The sequence below is a fragment of the Callionymus lyra genome, chromosome 10 (assembly GCF_982586985.1).
Source record: "Callionymus lyra chromosome 10, fCalLyr1.hap1.1, whole genome shotgun sequence".
Taxonomy (NCBI): Eukaryota; Metazoa; Chordata; class Actinopteri; order Syngnathiformes; family Callionymidae; genus Callionymus; species Callionymus lyra.
In genome coordinates this window covers 25,378,335-25,390,553 of record NC_141827.1, presented here as the reverse complement: position 1 = coordinate 25,390,553, position 12,219 = coordinate 25,378,335, and the positions used below count along the sequence as shown (strand labels likewise).

General features: G+C 39.3%; 1 pseudogene; it reads left to right on the top strand.

Moving 5' to 3' along the window:
• Positions 1 to 1,407: 1,407 nt before the first annotated feature.
• Positions 1,408 to 9,599, top strand: LOC148071212 (AMP deaminase 1-like; annotated as a pseudogene).
• The last annotated feature ends 2,620 nt before the right edge of the window (positions 9,600 to 12,219 follow it).

Below are 12,219 nucleotides of genomic sequence, written 5' to 3'. Positions count from 1 at the left end.
CCTTCACCAACGAGTGTCACACATATGAGATAGAAGTATCACAGATGCTGGGAGAGGAAGCGAACACGCAGTCGTCACCAACAAGTGTTACACATATGAGATAGAATTATCACAAACGCTGGGAGCGGGAGCGAAAACACAGCCTTCACCAACGAGTGTTACACATATGAGATAGAAGTATCACGGATGCCGGGAGAGGAAGCGAATACGCAGTCTTCACCAACAAGTGTTACACATATGAGATAGAAGTATCACAGATGCTGGGAGAGGAAGCGAACACGCAGTCGTCACCAACAAGTGTTACACATATGAGATAGAAGTATCACAGATGCTGGGAGAGGAAGCGAATACGCAGTCGTCACCAACAAGTGTTACACATATGAGATAAAAGTATCACAGATGCTGGGAGAGGAAGCGAACACGCAGCCGTCACCAACAAGTGTTACACATATGAGATAGAATTATCACAAACGCTGGGAGAGGGAGCGAAAACACAGCCTTCACCAACGAGTGTTACACATATGAGATGGAAGTATCACAGATGCTGGGAGAGGAAGCAATACGCAGTCGTCACCAACAAATATAAAAGAATCATACTTCAGTAGCTGAAAAAACAGCAATATAAATGTCGGGAGAGGGAGCGAAAACACTGCCGTCACCAAGAGAAATCAAAATACAACCAAAAGCGATTACAACAGGTTGCACCGATATATAAATATTTAGTGTACAATGTTGGGAGAGGGAGCGAAAACACTGCCGTCACCAAGAAATCAAAAGTACAACCAAAGTGAGTACAACAGGTTGTACTGGTATTCATTGAATATAAATATAGAGTACGATGTCGGGAGAGGGAGCGAGTACACTTCCGTTCACCGAAATAATCAGAATACAACCAAAAGCGAGTACAACAGGTTGTACTGATATTCAATGATATATAAATATAGAGTACAATGTCGGGAGAGGGAGCGAGTACGCCTCCGTTCACCGAAATAAATCAAAATACAACCAAAGCGAGTACAACAGGTTGTACTGATATTCAATGATATATAAATATAGAGTACAATGTCGGGAGAGGGAGCGAATACACTTCCGTTCACCGAAATAAATCAAAATACAACCAAAAGCGAGCACAACAGGTTGTACTGATATTCAATGATATATAAATATAGAGTACAATGTCGGGAGAGGGATCGAATACACTTCCGTTCACCGAAATAAATCAAATACAACCAAAAGCGAGCACAACAGGTTGTACTTATATTCAATGATATATAAATATAGAGTACAATGTCGGGAGAGGGAGCGAGTACGCTTCCGTTCACCGAAATGAATCAAAATACAACCAAAAGCGAGCACAACAGGTTGTACTGATATTCAATGATAAGAAAATTGGTACTCAGCCAAACGATGACGATCTCCGGAAGTGTCCACGGCAAGCCGCTACAACTTCTCCGCGTCAAAAGTTCGTTGCAGTCTCTGGAGGGCGAAAGTTCCGACAGAAGTCGCGTGACTACCGGCAACGAAAGAGCTAGTCCTTGAGCTAGCTCGGTGACATGCTACTTGCGCAGCGAGAAGATGAAAAGGAACAGATCCTCTGATGTCACCGGAAGATATACCCTTCTGGGTCATCAGGGGTCACAGGTGACTTTGTTGGTATTAAACTCGAACTGCGCATGCGCAAGATGGATACATTCAGTGCTTGAAGCACCGCCTCTGGCGGTCAGTAGGGACGAAATAGAATTGTACATTTCTATGTTTGACTGAAACCATATTCAATAAGAAATATATAGTAAAACTAACAAAAAAGATCAACAAACTGGAGATTAGCTTGTAAATGCACATCTTCAGATTACGTCATTCAGAAGTTTACAGCGTGGAAAGGAAGAGTTGATTTGTACTGTTGTGGGTAATATTTCCTTCCTGTATTCTGAACCCAACATACCAACGACGTTGCAATGGCTGCTAATAATAGCTCAGCTCAGTACGAAGTCACGTTAAATCCTTAAAAATTTGAAAACTGTTTTAAAAGAATCTTGTCAGACAATCTTGACATACTGTAGTTTGTCAAAAAGCAATAATCTAATAGCCTTTTTTGTTGACCTCTTCTGTAAAACATGTTTGGTTTCCCTCTAACTTGGACTGTCCCTCCATGATGGGGATGTTTTGCACTCAGCTGAAGCAGGAAGTAAGTGCAAGAGAGAGGATAGAATATTAAAAAGTGCAAGTAAAGCATTTATTCACTGATGGTGGATAAAACGCTTTATTTAAAAACAGCAAAGCAAAGCTTACATGAGTCAATTATTAATCTTCTGTTCACATTCAGTGACCCGTCTGTTTAATTCGGACCCTCAGTCGAGGCATAAATGGACCCAACTGATCTGAAAGTGAACTCATACATTAATACATTGATTTCTTAAACACTTGTTTGGAAGTTGCCTCTGTGCACAGTCAGTTTTTTAATATTTGCATGTGCTTTTAAATGAATGTTCCATCAGGATTGTTTTCACTCTCCTCATTGTCACTCTGACACTGTGAAGTGCATGTGTTGAACCTTGTTTCTCATTCTACCATCAACCCCTTTTGGAAAAAGTAGATTCATACTGATAATGCACCTTTTTTTAATAAACATTGTCCCTATATACTATATTATATTCACAAAATATTTCCTGATATTTAACATATCTAACGTTCTAACCATCCCTTTTCTGGGTGCTGCTACTCTTGTTGGTCTTGATCAGGTTCATCAAGTAAGTACGGATGTTTTTAGGTAGAAACAGTTGTCTTTGAGTCTAAGTTTTCAGTGTTTTTCTGTAGTCGTCAAGGTGCATGCAGAGTTTGAACATAGGTGGTCTCTTTAGATTGCTTCCGAAAACCAGCTGCAGTCACATGAAATCAGACAGATGTGGAATCAATAATCTAAATTCTTTCTTTGCTGAAAGCCTTCTCAGTTTGTTTACTGATCTGATTTCATCTGCCCTGCTTAAAGTGCTTCCATCCATCATGTTGTCCTTAATAAATGTGCTTTGAACTCCTATTTATTGGGCTTCCAAACCGTCAAACAGGATCTGGATCTGTGGCCGATAAGTCCTCTGTGTGCACTGAGGGCACTGGAGACCTCTGCAGCCCGTGTAAGAGGCATGTGCTGGAGTCTGTATGCAGCAGTTTAGATCCTTGTCTGCCATTTCACCAGAGATTCAGCATCATTAAGTCGACAACAAGCATGAGAACATTTCTCTGAACGGCTCGATGCTCCCTGTCAGAGACCGACGATGGAATGAGGGCGTTTGCAGAGAAGGTCTTTGCATCCGAGACCAAAGATGAGAACGTCTGTGATGAGATCTCCATGTTCGATGTGGCTGAGGACTGTCCCATCCTGCACCAGGAGCATGCCCTGCATCTTCCATGTGAAAAGGTGAGGGTTCGACACCATCTTTGTCTCTGGTCCCTACACTGTGTTCATTCTTCACCGACCTGATCTCCTCACCGCCAGCACTTCCGCACCTTGACGATGCCGGCTTACCGCCCACGGGGCTGCCCATTCTGCTGTAGTGTCTCTGGAAGTGGACATGCCCACTTACCTGGAAGTACCTGACTTCCAGAGAGTGGCCATCATCGGAGACTACGCCTCTGGGGTACATCATTGCTTCTCACCAAAATATAACTGGTAGAAAATAAAATTATGAACCTCTCTTGGATCCAACAAGGCCATGAAATTCCGACACAAGTACCTGAAGAAATATGTGTTTTAGTGAAATGCTGCATCACTTTTGGTTGTTAATCTTTTGATTGGATCAACCTGATATTAGTTTTAAAGTGAGCAAATCTGGAGTTGATTGCTTTAAATGGGACAACATATCCGATTTTCGGATATTAGAAATGTAAAGAACAAACAAAAACTTTTTTGTCTTTTTTCTTGAGACAAAAAACAAAAATAACAAACATATTTTTATGATGTATTTTAAGAGTCTGACATTTAAAAAAGCTAAAGGTCCAATAGTAAACAAAATACAGAATGGAATTATTTTGATTGTTTTTAAATAAATAAATAAATACGCAGTGAGGACACAAATAATGAAGATACCATTTGTGTTTGTCATTGATTCTGTTCTTTATTTAATGGGTACAAGATCATTTTAACTTTATTTTTGAACAAATCAAATACAAAATATAAGTGGATGATTTATTCAAAATGATAGAAATTCATTTTACCAATTAAAAAACTTTTCCTTCCCAAAATCCTTCATGAAGTCGAACTCCCTGTTGGGATCAGGATAATCTTGTTTTTTTTTTCTCCAAACAAAGTTATTCAGATGCTACTAAAATGTTTTGTCTGAAGGTTTTATCCAGATTTAAAAGAGGATTAGATTACATGATCCAACAGAGTTTCAGAATCCTTCTTTCCCTTAAAACCAATTTATTTTCAAGATTTGTTCTAATCCAATAACCAAAATCTGACCAGATTACCGTTGAACGACTGGCCCAAAAAGGCGATAAAGAAAGGCATTGGAATTTCACCGGGGGTTTATTAATGTCCAACAGATGATATAATGTATAGGTAAAAATATCGTTGATTTACAGAACACTGTTTTCTTTGTCACTAAAAATCAGTGACTAGAATCTCTGGTAATGTGACATGTGTGTGTTTGGCAGAGAGTTTAGTTCGTCTCAGACTGAAATAACAGCTGTTTGTGGATTTTCTGCCCACGTGTGAAAGTGAACCATGTCGGCATTCGGTGTCTTGACCGTGCACTTGACACTGTCGTGAGAAGTTTCTGTTTTAGGCTCTGGTTTATTTGGCTACATTTCTCCTGGAGTGCAAAACGAATTTGAGAACTGGAAACATTTTTATTAGGAGGTTATTTTGTGTTTAATAGCACAGATATTCGCTTACTTGATTTAAATAAAGAGGTTTACCAATGGAGGAAGAAAATGTTGCTTGGATACTACATAAGATTGAATATATGCAATTTGTTATTATTACTATCAAGATGAAAAATGAATACTTTCTTTTACAAAATAGTATTTTTTACTTTCTTAAAATTCATTCTTATAATAGTTCTTGCAACCACAAAGGTTTAATTTGAAACAGTCACAGCTGATGTAGTAGAACTATCTAGCTGTATTTTTAATTATGTTATTAAATAGGTAACTTTGCCTCTGATTGTGTCAATGTGACTACATCACATGGCTGACGTTCTTAGAGACATTTTGATCTGACATAAGAAACAGACTCAATAAAATTGCTCATATCATTTTGGTATGGCACATTGTCTATTTTACATCTTGCAGTTACACTTTTCGGACTTAGAGGGCGCCAAAACAATATTTTAAGCTTAGCATATTGTCACTTTAGTAGCCATAACAATTACACAACAGTCTGATGATATTCAATTTTATTTGAATTTATGCCAGTGGTCTCTTTCTTTAAAATGATTAGATGTATAAATCATGGATGTTTGGCGACTGATTGTTCCCTGTGATGTAGGTGACCATGGAGCCTTGACCATCAGAGAGAAGTACATGAGGCTGGCCTTCCAGCGCTTCCCAGTAACCACGTCTCAGTACCTGTGTGAAGTTGAGGGAGAAACTTTCAAAATGGATGATCAGCTGCAGCCTGGTGAGGAAAGAGTCACCTGGGGTGGATGTTTATAAGTATCTTTAGATCTAACCTGTCGTTTGTGTGTCAGTCTTTACCCCTCTTCCAAAGAAGGATGAAGACCCTTTAGATGCCAAGACCCTGCCCAAAAACCTGGGTTATGTAGCTCGCATCAAGGACGGTCTCATCTACGTGTACAATGATGTTGCGGTTGCAGACAAACACCAGCCCAAAGACCTCCCCTGCCCCGACTACGACACCTTCATCGACGACATGAACTTCCTCATCGCCCTCATCGCCCTCATCGCTCAGGGCCCCACGTCAGTTCTTTAAGAATGTATATCTGTAAAACTACATCTTGTGTTACATCTTGTGTTAACTACATGTTAACAAAGATTTGGGCACTAATACATAACAAATAATAATAACAATATTTCATTTTGAAATTAATTAGTAAAAGAAAAAAACTTTCTTTTTATAATTTAATATAAAAATGTTGCCACTATTATACCATTTTTTATTTTGAATTTAAAAGCATAAGAATAATATAATTTTGAATTAATTTTTTTGGGGGGGGATTTGTATGAATTAGAATATCAAAGTCCATTCAAAAATGTTTGTTTATTTTAATGAAAGAATAATTCAACAACTAAATATAGAAATTAATGAATGTATTATTCTTTAAACTAAAGTTTCAATATACAGATTATTGAATTAAATTGTTCAAAGATGAATAATTCAATAACACAACATTTCAATAAAGATATTTTAAGTTTCAACATTTAAATTTGAATTAAAGATGAAATTTAAGTATAAATTTTGTTTTTTGTTCATCTGCAGGAAGACTTCCACTCATCGTCGCCTCAAGTTCCTCATGTCCAAGTTCAATGTCCATGAAATGCTGAATGAGATGGAGAAGCTGAAGTTGAACCCTCACAGAGATTTCTACAACTGCAGGAAGGTAAAACTCGTCCTCATAACACGTTATCTTCCACAAATATCGTCAGATGAATGGAATATATAAGATCTTAAGAGGAACAGCCTCCCGGTCAAATCGTTGTCAATGTCTCCCTCTTGTGGTCATTTGTATAACTAACTAACTAGGAAATATCTTTGCGAGTTGTCATTATCAGCTTTTCTCTTCCTGTTCATTTCCAGGTGGACACTCACATCCACGCGGCCGACCTGCATGAACCAGAAGCACCTGCTGCGCTTCATCAAGAGGTCCTATCGCGTTGACGCTGACCGCGTGGTGCACAAGCTCAATGGTAAAGAGGTGACCATGAAGGAGCTGTTTGAGTCTCTCCACTTGCACCCCTATGACCTCACTGTGGACTCCCTGGATGTTCACGCTGTAAGTTACCAGCATCTTCCCACAGGTTTCATTTTAATATCATTTATTTGACTATTCTCTATAAAGGGCAGACAAACCTTCCAACGCTTTGATAAGTTCAACGCCAAATACAACCCTGTCGGTGCCAGCGAGCTGCGTGACCTGTACCTGAAGACGGAGAACCACATCAACGGAGAATACTTCACCAACATCATCAAGGTCAGTCGAGAATAGCCTTATTAAGGTTTAAGGTTTGTTAAGACAAACCATCTTGATCGGTGCTCCTGCAATACCAGGAAGTTGCTAGCGATCTGGAGGATGCCAAGTATCAGTACGCGGAGCCTCGTCTGTCCATCTACGGGTGCAACCCGGCCGAGTGGACCTAGCTCTCCGGCTGGTTCGTCAAGCACAGAGTCTCCTCCCCAAACCTCAAGTGGATGATCCAAGTCCCCAGAATCTAGTGAGTCTACAAACGTGACAATGACTCACTCAATGTGGAATTTGACTTTGATAATCACTCGACCAGATGTTAGGAAATCATTGTGTTGTTTTTCCTGCAACGTCTGCAAAGATAATGCATTTTGATTCTCTTGTGTGTTCTCCAACTCAGTGACATCTTCAGAGGCAGGAACTTTGTGCCTCACTTTGGAAAAATGCTGGAGAACATTTTCATGCCCGTCTTCCAGGCCACCATCGACCCCCAGTCCAACCCGGACCTCAGCCTTTTCCTTAAGCATGTGAGACACAAAGAACCTCAGCCAACGTTTGAAACTTGATGAAACTGAATCTACGTTTGTCTGGCTCTTGAGTCCAGGTGACAGCGTAGATGACGAGTCCAAGCACAGTGGTCATATGTTCTCAACCAAGAGCCCCAAACCTCAGGAGTGGGACCATGAGAAGAACCCTTCATACACCTACTACATCTATTACATGTATGCTAACATCGCAGTGCTCAACCAGCTCCGCAGGTGAGTTGATGTTTTCACCTCCTCTTTAGAACAAGGAGTCAAACTAACTCACACATGGGGCCAACATCTTTCAGAGTCTACTGTATATTGTATTGTAACAAAATGTTTTACCTAGTAGGACTAGTGCTGTAGGAAGATATCGTTGCAATAAAATATCACAATATTTTCATGATACTCAAAGCACTGTTTATGTGTTCTCAAGAAAAAAACATTTATTTATTTATGGCCTTCAACACATATTTCAACTCATTTCATCCTAGTTTCTTTACGGTTTCTATTTAAATAAAGTGTGTTTAAAATATATTTTTTAAATGTATTTACAATTAACATGCTAATATTGTTCATTTTTGTGTTGTAATTAACAACATCCTCCGCAGCTAATAAATAAACAACATCCCAGCGATGGCTGAGGACGAGAGGATAGATTAATGCTAATGTTTAGGCAAATTTTGGTTTAAAAAAAAATGACAGCAGTTATGACTTCGCCAGAGTCAAATACTTGCATAATACCACAAAAAAAACCTTGTTCCTACAGTATCATAATATATGGTATATTTGTCCCTGTATTGTAATATGTGTCGTATCGCCAGTTTCTTAGCAATACACACCCCTAGTCTGTTGTTACCGCTCTGTGTTTGTTGTTACAAAACAAGTTCAAACTTTACTGGGATCCATAATCTCTGATCTTATCTTAAACAATGACATCTTTAGACTTTAGACTTTCTTTTATTGTCATTGCACAGAAAACACAGAGGTTTTCTGAATGGAGGGCAGCAGAGATGGTATCAGTCGAGCCGTTAGACCGATATTCAAACTGAATCTGTGACATCTTTATCGGTCACCGTATCAACATGAACATTGATATATGCTCATCATAATGCTTGTTTATTTCCTGGACAGACAGAGGGGCATGAACACATTCTTGTTCAGACCTCACTGTGGTGAAGCTGGTGCCATCACTCATCTGCTGGCTGCCTTCATGACCGCAGACAACATCTCTCACGGCCTCAATCTCAAGAAGGTTTGCTTAACGTAGTCCCTCGTGAAAACGCTGCCGTTTAATTTACCATTCATTCTCTGGTCCACCTCAGAGTCCAGTGCTGCAGTCCCTGTACTTCCTGACCCAGCTCCCCATCGCCATGTCCCCACCGAGTAACAACAGCCTGTTCCTGGAGTACGCCAAGAACCCCCTGCTGGAGTTCCAAAAGAAGGGTCTGGTGGTGTCTCTCTCCACAGACGACCCCATGCAGTTCCACTACACCAGGGTGCGGCCATCTTTGTAGCTGTTGTTGAGTTGCACAAGAAAGACGTCAAAATAAGCAGTTTTGTTGTGTAAATCTTCAGGAGCCGCTGATGGAAGAATACGCCATCGCAGCCCAGGTCTTCAAGCTCAGTACCTGCGACATGTGTGAGATCTCCAGGAACAGTGTGCTGCAGAGTGCCATGTCTCATGAGGTACACTGAGGAACTCATCCAGGAAACATGTACGACTGCCTCCATGTCTTATCTCATGTGGATCTGGCTGTTTCAGGAGAAGGCCCACTTCCTTGGTGAAAACTACTTGAAGGAGGGTCCAGAGGGCAACGACATCCGGAAGACCAACGCGGCTCAGATCCGCATGGCGTACCGCTACGAGACTCTTTGCTACGAGCTGAACCTGATCAAGGAGGGTCTGAAGGCCGACTGAACGGCCACGTTTGACCAAGTTGGTGTTATTTTTATTTATTTTCCATTTGCAAACCAAACCTGAACAGATTTTAAAATGTGGCCAAGTTCATGGTTCTGCTTTGTTCTGACACGTTTATGAATCCTGTCTGGCTGTCACAACATGATCTGCACTGCAGGAAAAACCAGCTCAAGCCAGATAACTCATATAAAGGTAAATAACCTAATAATAATAGGGAATAATCCTTTTACCTGCACGGATAAAAAGATTGTATGTTGCTAAGCCACGCCACAACTTGTTTTACAATCATTTATTTTTAAATTACATTAATATAAATCAAAACAAATGGTTACATACTTTTTCACGATTTCAAACAATAAATACGATAAACACTGGATTTTCTTCAAGTAAGTAACTCATTTATATTTAATACGATATTACGAGCAGTGGCCATGTTTCCCATGACACGTGAACACACCACGGCTCACGGCTGTGCCTCGTTAATGCGATGACGTCATGTCAGAATTGGAGGGTTCAAGAAAAAGTTTCTCAAAGTCAAGCTAGAGAAAACGACTTCAAAAATAAAAGAAAGCGGAAACCTACAAATGCAGGAACTCAATTGAAAGCTCAATTAGTGATTTTATTCTGAAGACGCAATCAGGATCTTCCTAGCCATGTGAAATCCTAAAGCATATCAATGTTGTTATCAAGACAAGATTTTAACTGTGATTTCTTACTTGAGAATAAATGTACCTGTGCTTTTCTTTACACATTACGATATGATTATACCTGTGTTTTCTTTACAATTTAAGATATGATTATAACTGTGTTTTTCTTTACCAAATACGATGTGATTATACTTCTATCAATATTTTGAAGTTAATGGGGGCGGGATTAGATACGATTCAAGCTTCTCTTGCTGTTTTCCCTTTCGGGACATGCATGTAATATCTGAACTATGATGAAATTATAAAATGTGAACCAAACTGTCATCCCCGAAATAAACGATTCATTCATTCATGTTCAATGTACAACATTTATGTAAAAGCAATGTTGTCCAAAGTATGAGACATTTAACCACCTTTTTTAAAATGTGTTGTACTTTTATGTATTCAATGGAAGGAAGATAAAAAATGAAAGGAAATAAAAAAAGATGTGCCAAACCAACCGAAAAGGATGAGCTTTTATGAACCAGACCCTGGCTCACCCAGAGATGACTGAGATGGTAATTGAGTTCATATTTTAATAAATGGCTTAGCTCATTTTAAAAGTGTTTATTTTTAACTAGCCTTGGGTGCTATTATAACCTAAATATTTGACAGTCTCCGGTCTCTTGTCACTGGGGTTATTATTTTCCATATATTGACAGTTTGAGGCACAAATATTGTTTCACAGGATTTTTAAAGAACTGTCAAGAAACTGACTTGAAACTGTTCATTTTAGTGACTGGATTCTTACAACTCTTATCACATCAAATTATCACTACATTTGGGGCTTGGATATTGATTTAAAAAAAAAAAAATGTTATTTCAATAAAGTAAAAGTTATCATCAAAAAAGAACTTTTTTTTTTCCCAGTGGAAGCATGAAATTGCAAATGGATCTCTAATTGTTGTTACCTTCCAAGACTTGGTTGCCATTTAGACTTGAATTCTTTAAAATGTATTGACAATGTTATTAACTGTTTAAATGGCACGTTTTTTAAGATAAAAACTAATTCGAGAGAGTCCAGGTGACAAAAACATTAACAACAGAAATGATCTAATACAATATAATGCTGAAATATTAATACAATATTTTCATCTAACCACTAAAGTTTTCACAATGCCAGAATTTCCAACTCCAATTTTGATTTAATGATTGTTTCACATTCTTACTATTTTTTCTTTATCGGGTAACATTTTGAGAGTGATATAAATTGGCAAACATCATGTGTTGCTTAACACATGACGTGTTTAAATTTAATAGTTATTCTAATTAAAATATTAGCTCTAGTGTTAGTGTTGTCATGCAGACTTTTTTGTCCTGTTGATGTACATTTAAGTAAAGGTGTGAGATCGCTGATGCACCCAGGAAATCTAGCAGCTAGTGGCTAGCTTGTAGCAGTTAACATAATAATCTTGTTTAAACACTCTTGCATATATATATATATATATATATGCTTCTCTTCAAAAAATGTATTTTCCTAATACTAATAAAGTAATGCCCTTTCCCTCAACCTTCCCCTGGTTAAACTAGACGTTCCCCGCCCGGTCTGCGCCATAGATGGCCGACCACTACTCGACGTTACTCACCAGACTACTCCCCTTTCCCTCACGATTTCGGGTAACCACTCTGAGTTAATTTGTTTTCTTCTGATTTCTTCTCCCTCTTCTCCTATTGTTCTCGGTCTCCCCTGGCTTCGTATCCATAACCCTCACTTTGATTGGGTGAACTCCACGGTACTTGGTTGGAGCCCACATTGTCATTCACAGTGTCTCCGTTCTGCACCTACTTCCTCTCGTCCTCCACTTCCCATCTCTCCCCCTCCTGACCTTTCCTCCGTTCCTCCGGAGTATCACAGTTTGGCAAAAGAGAGGGCGCTATCCCTACCACCGCACCGTCCCTATGACTGCGCCATCGACCTACTTCCTGGTTCTCCACTTCCCTGTAGTCGA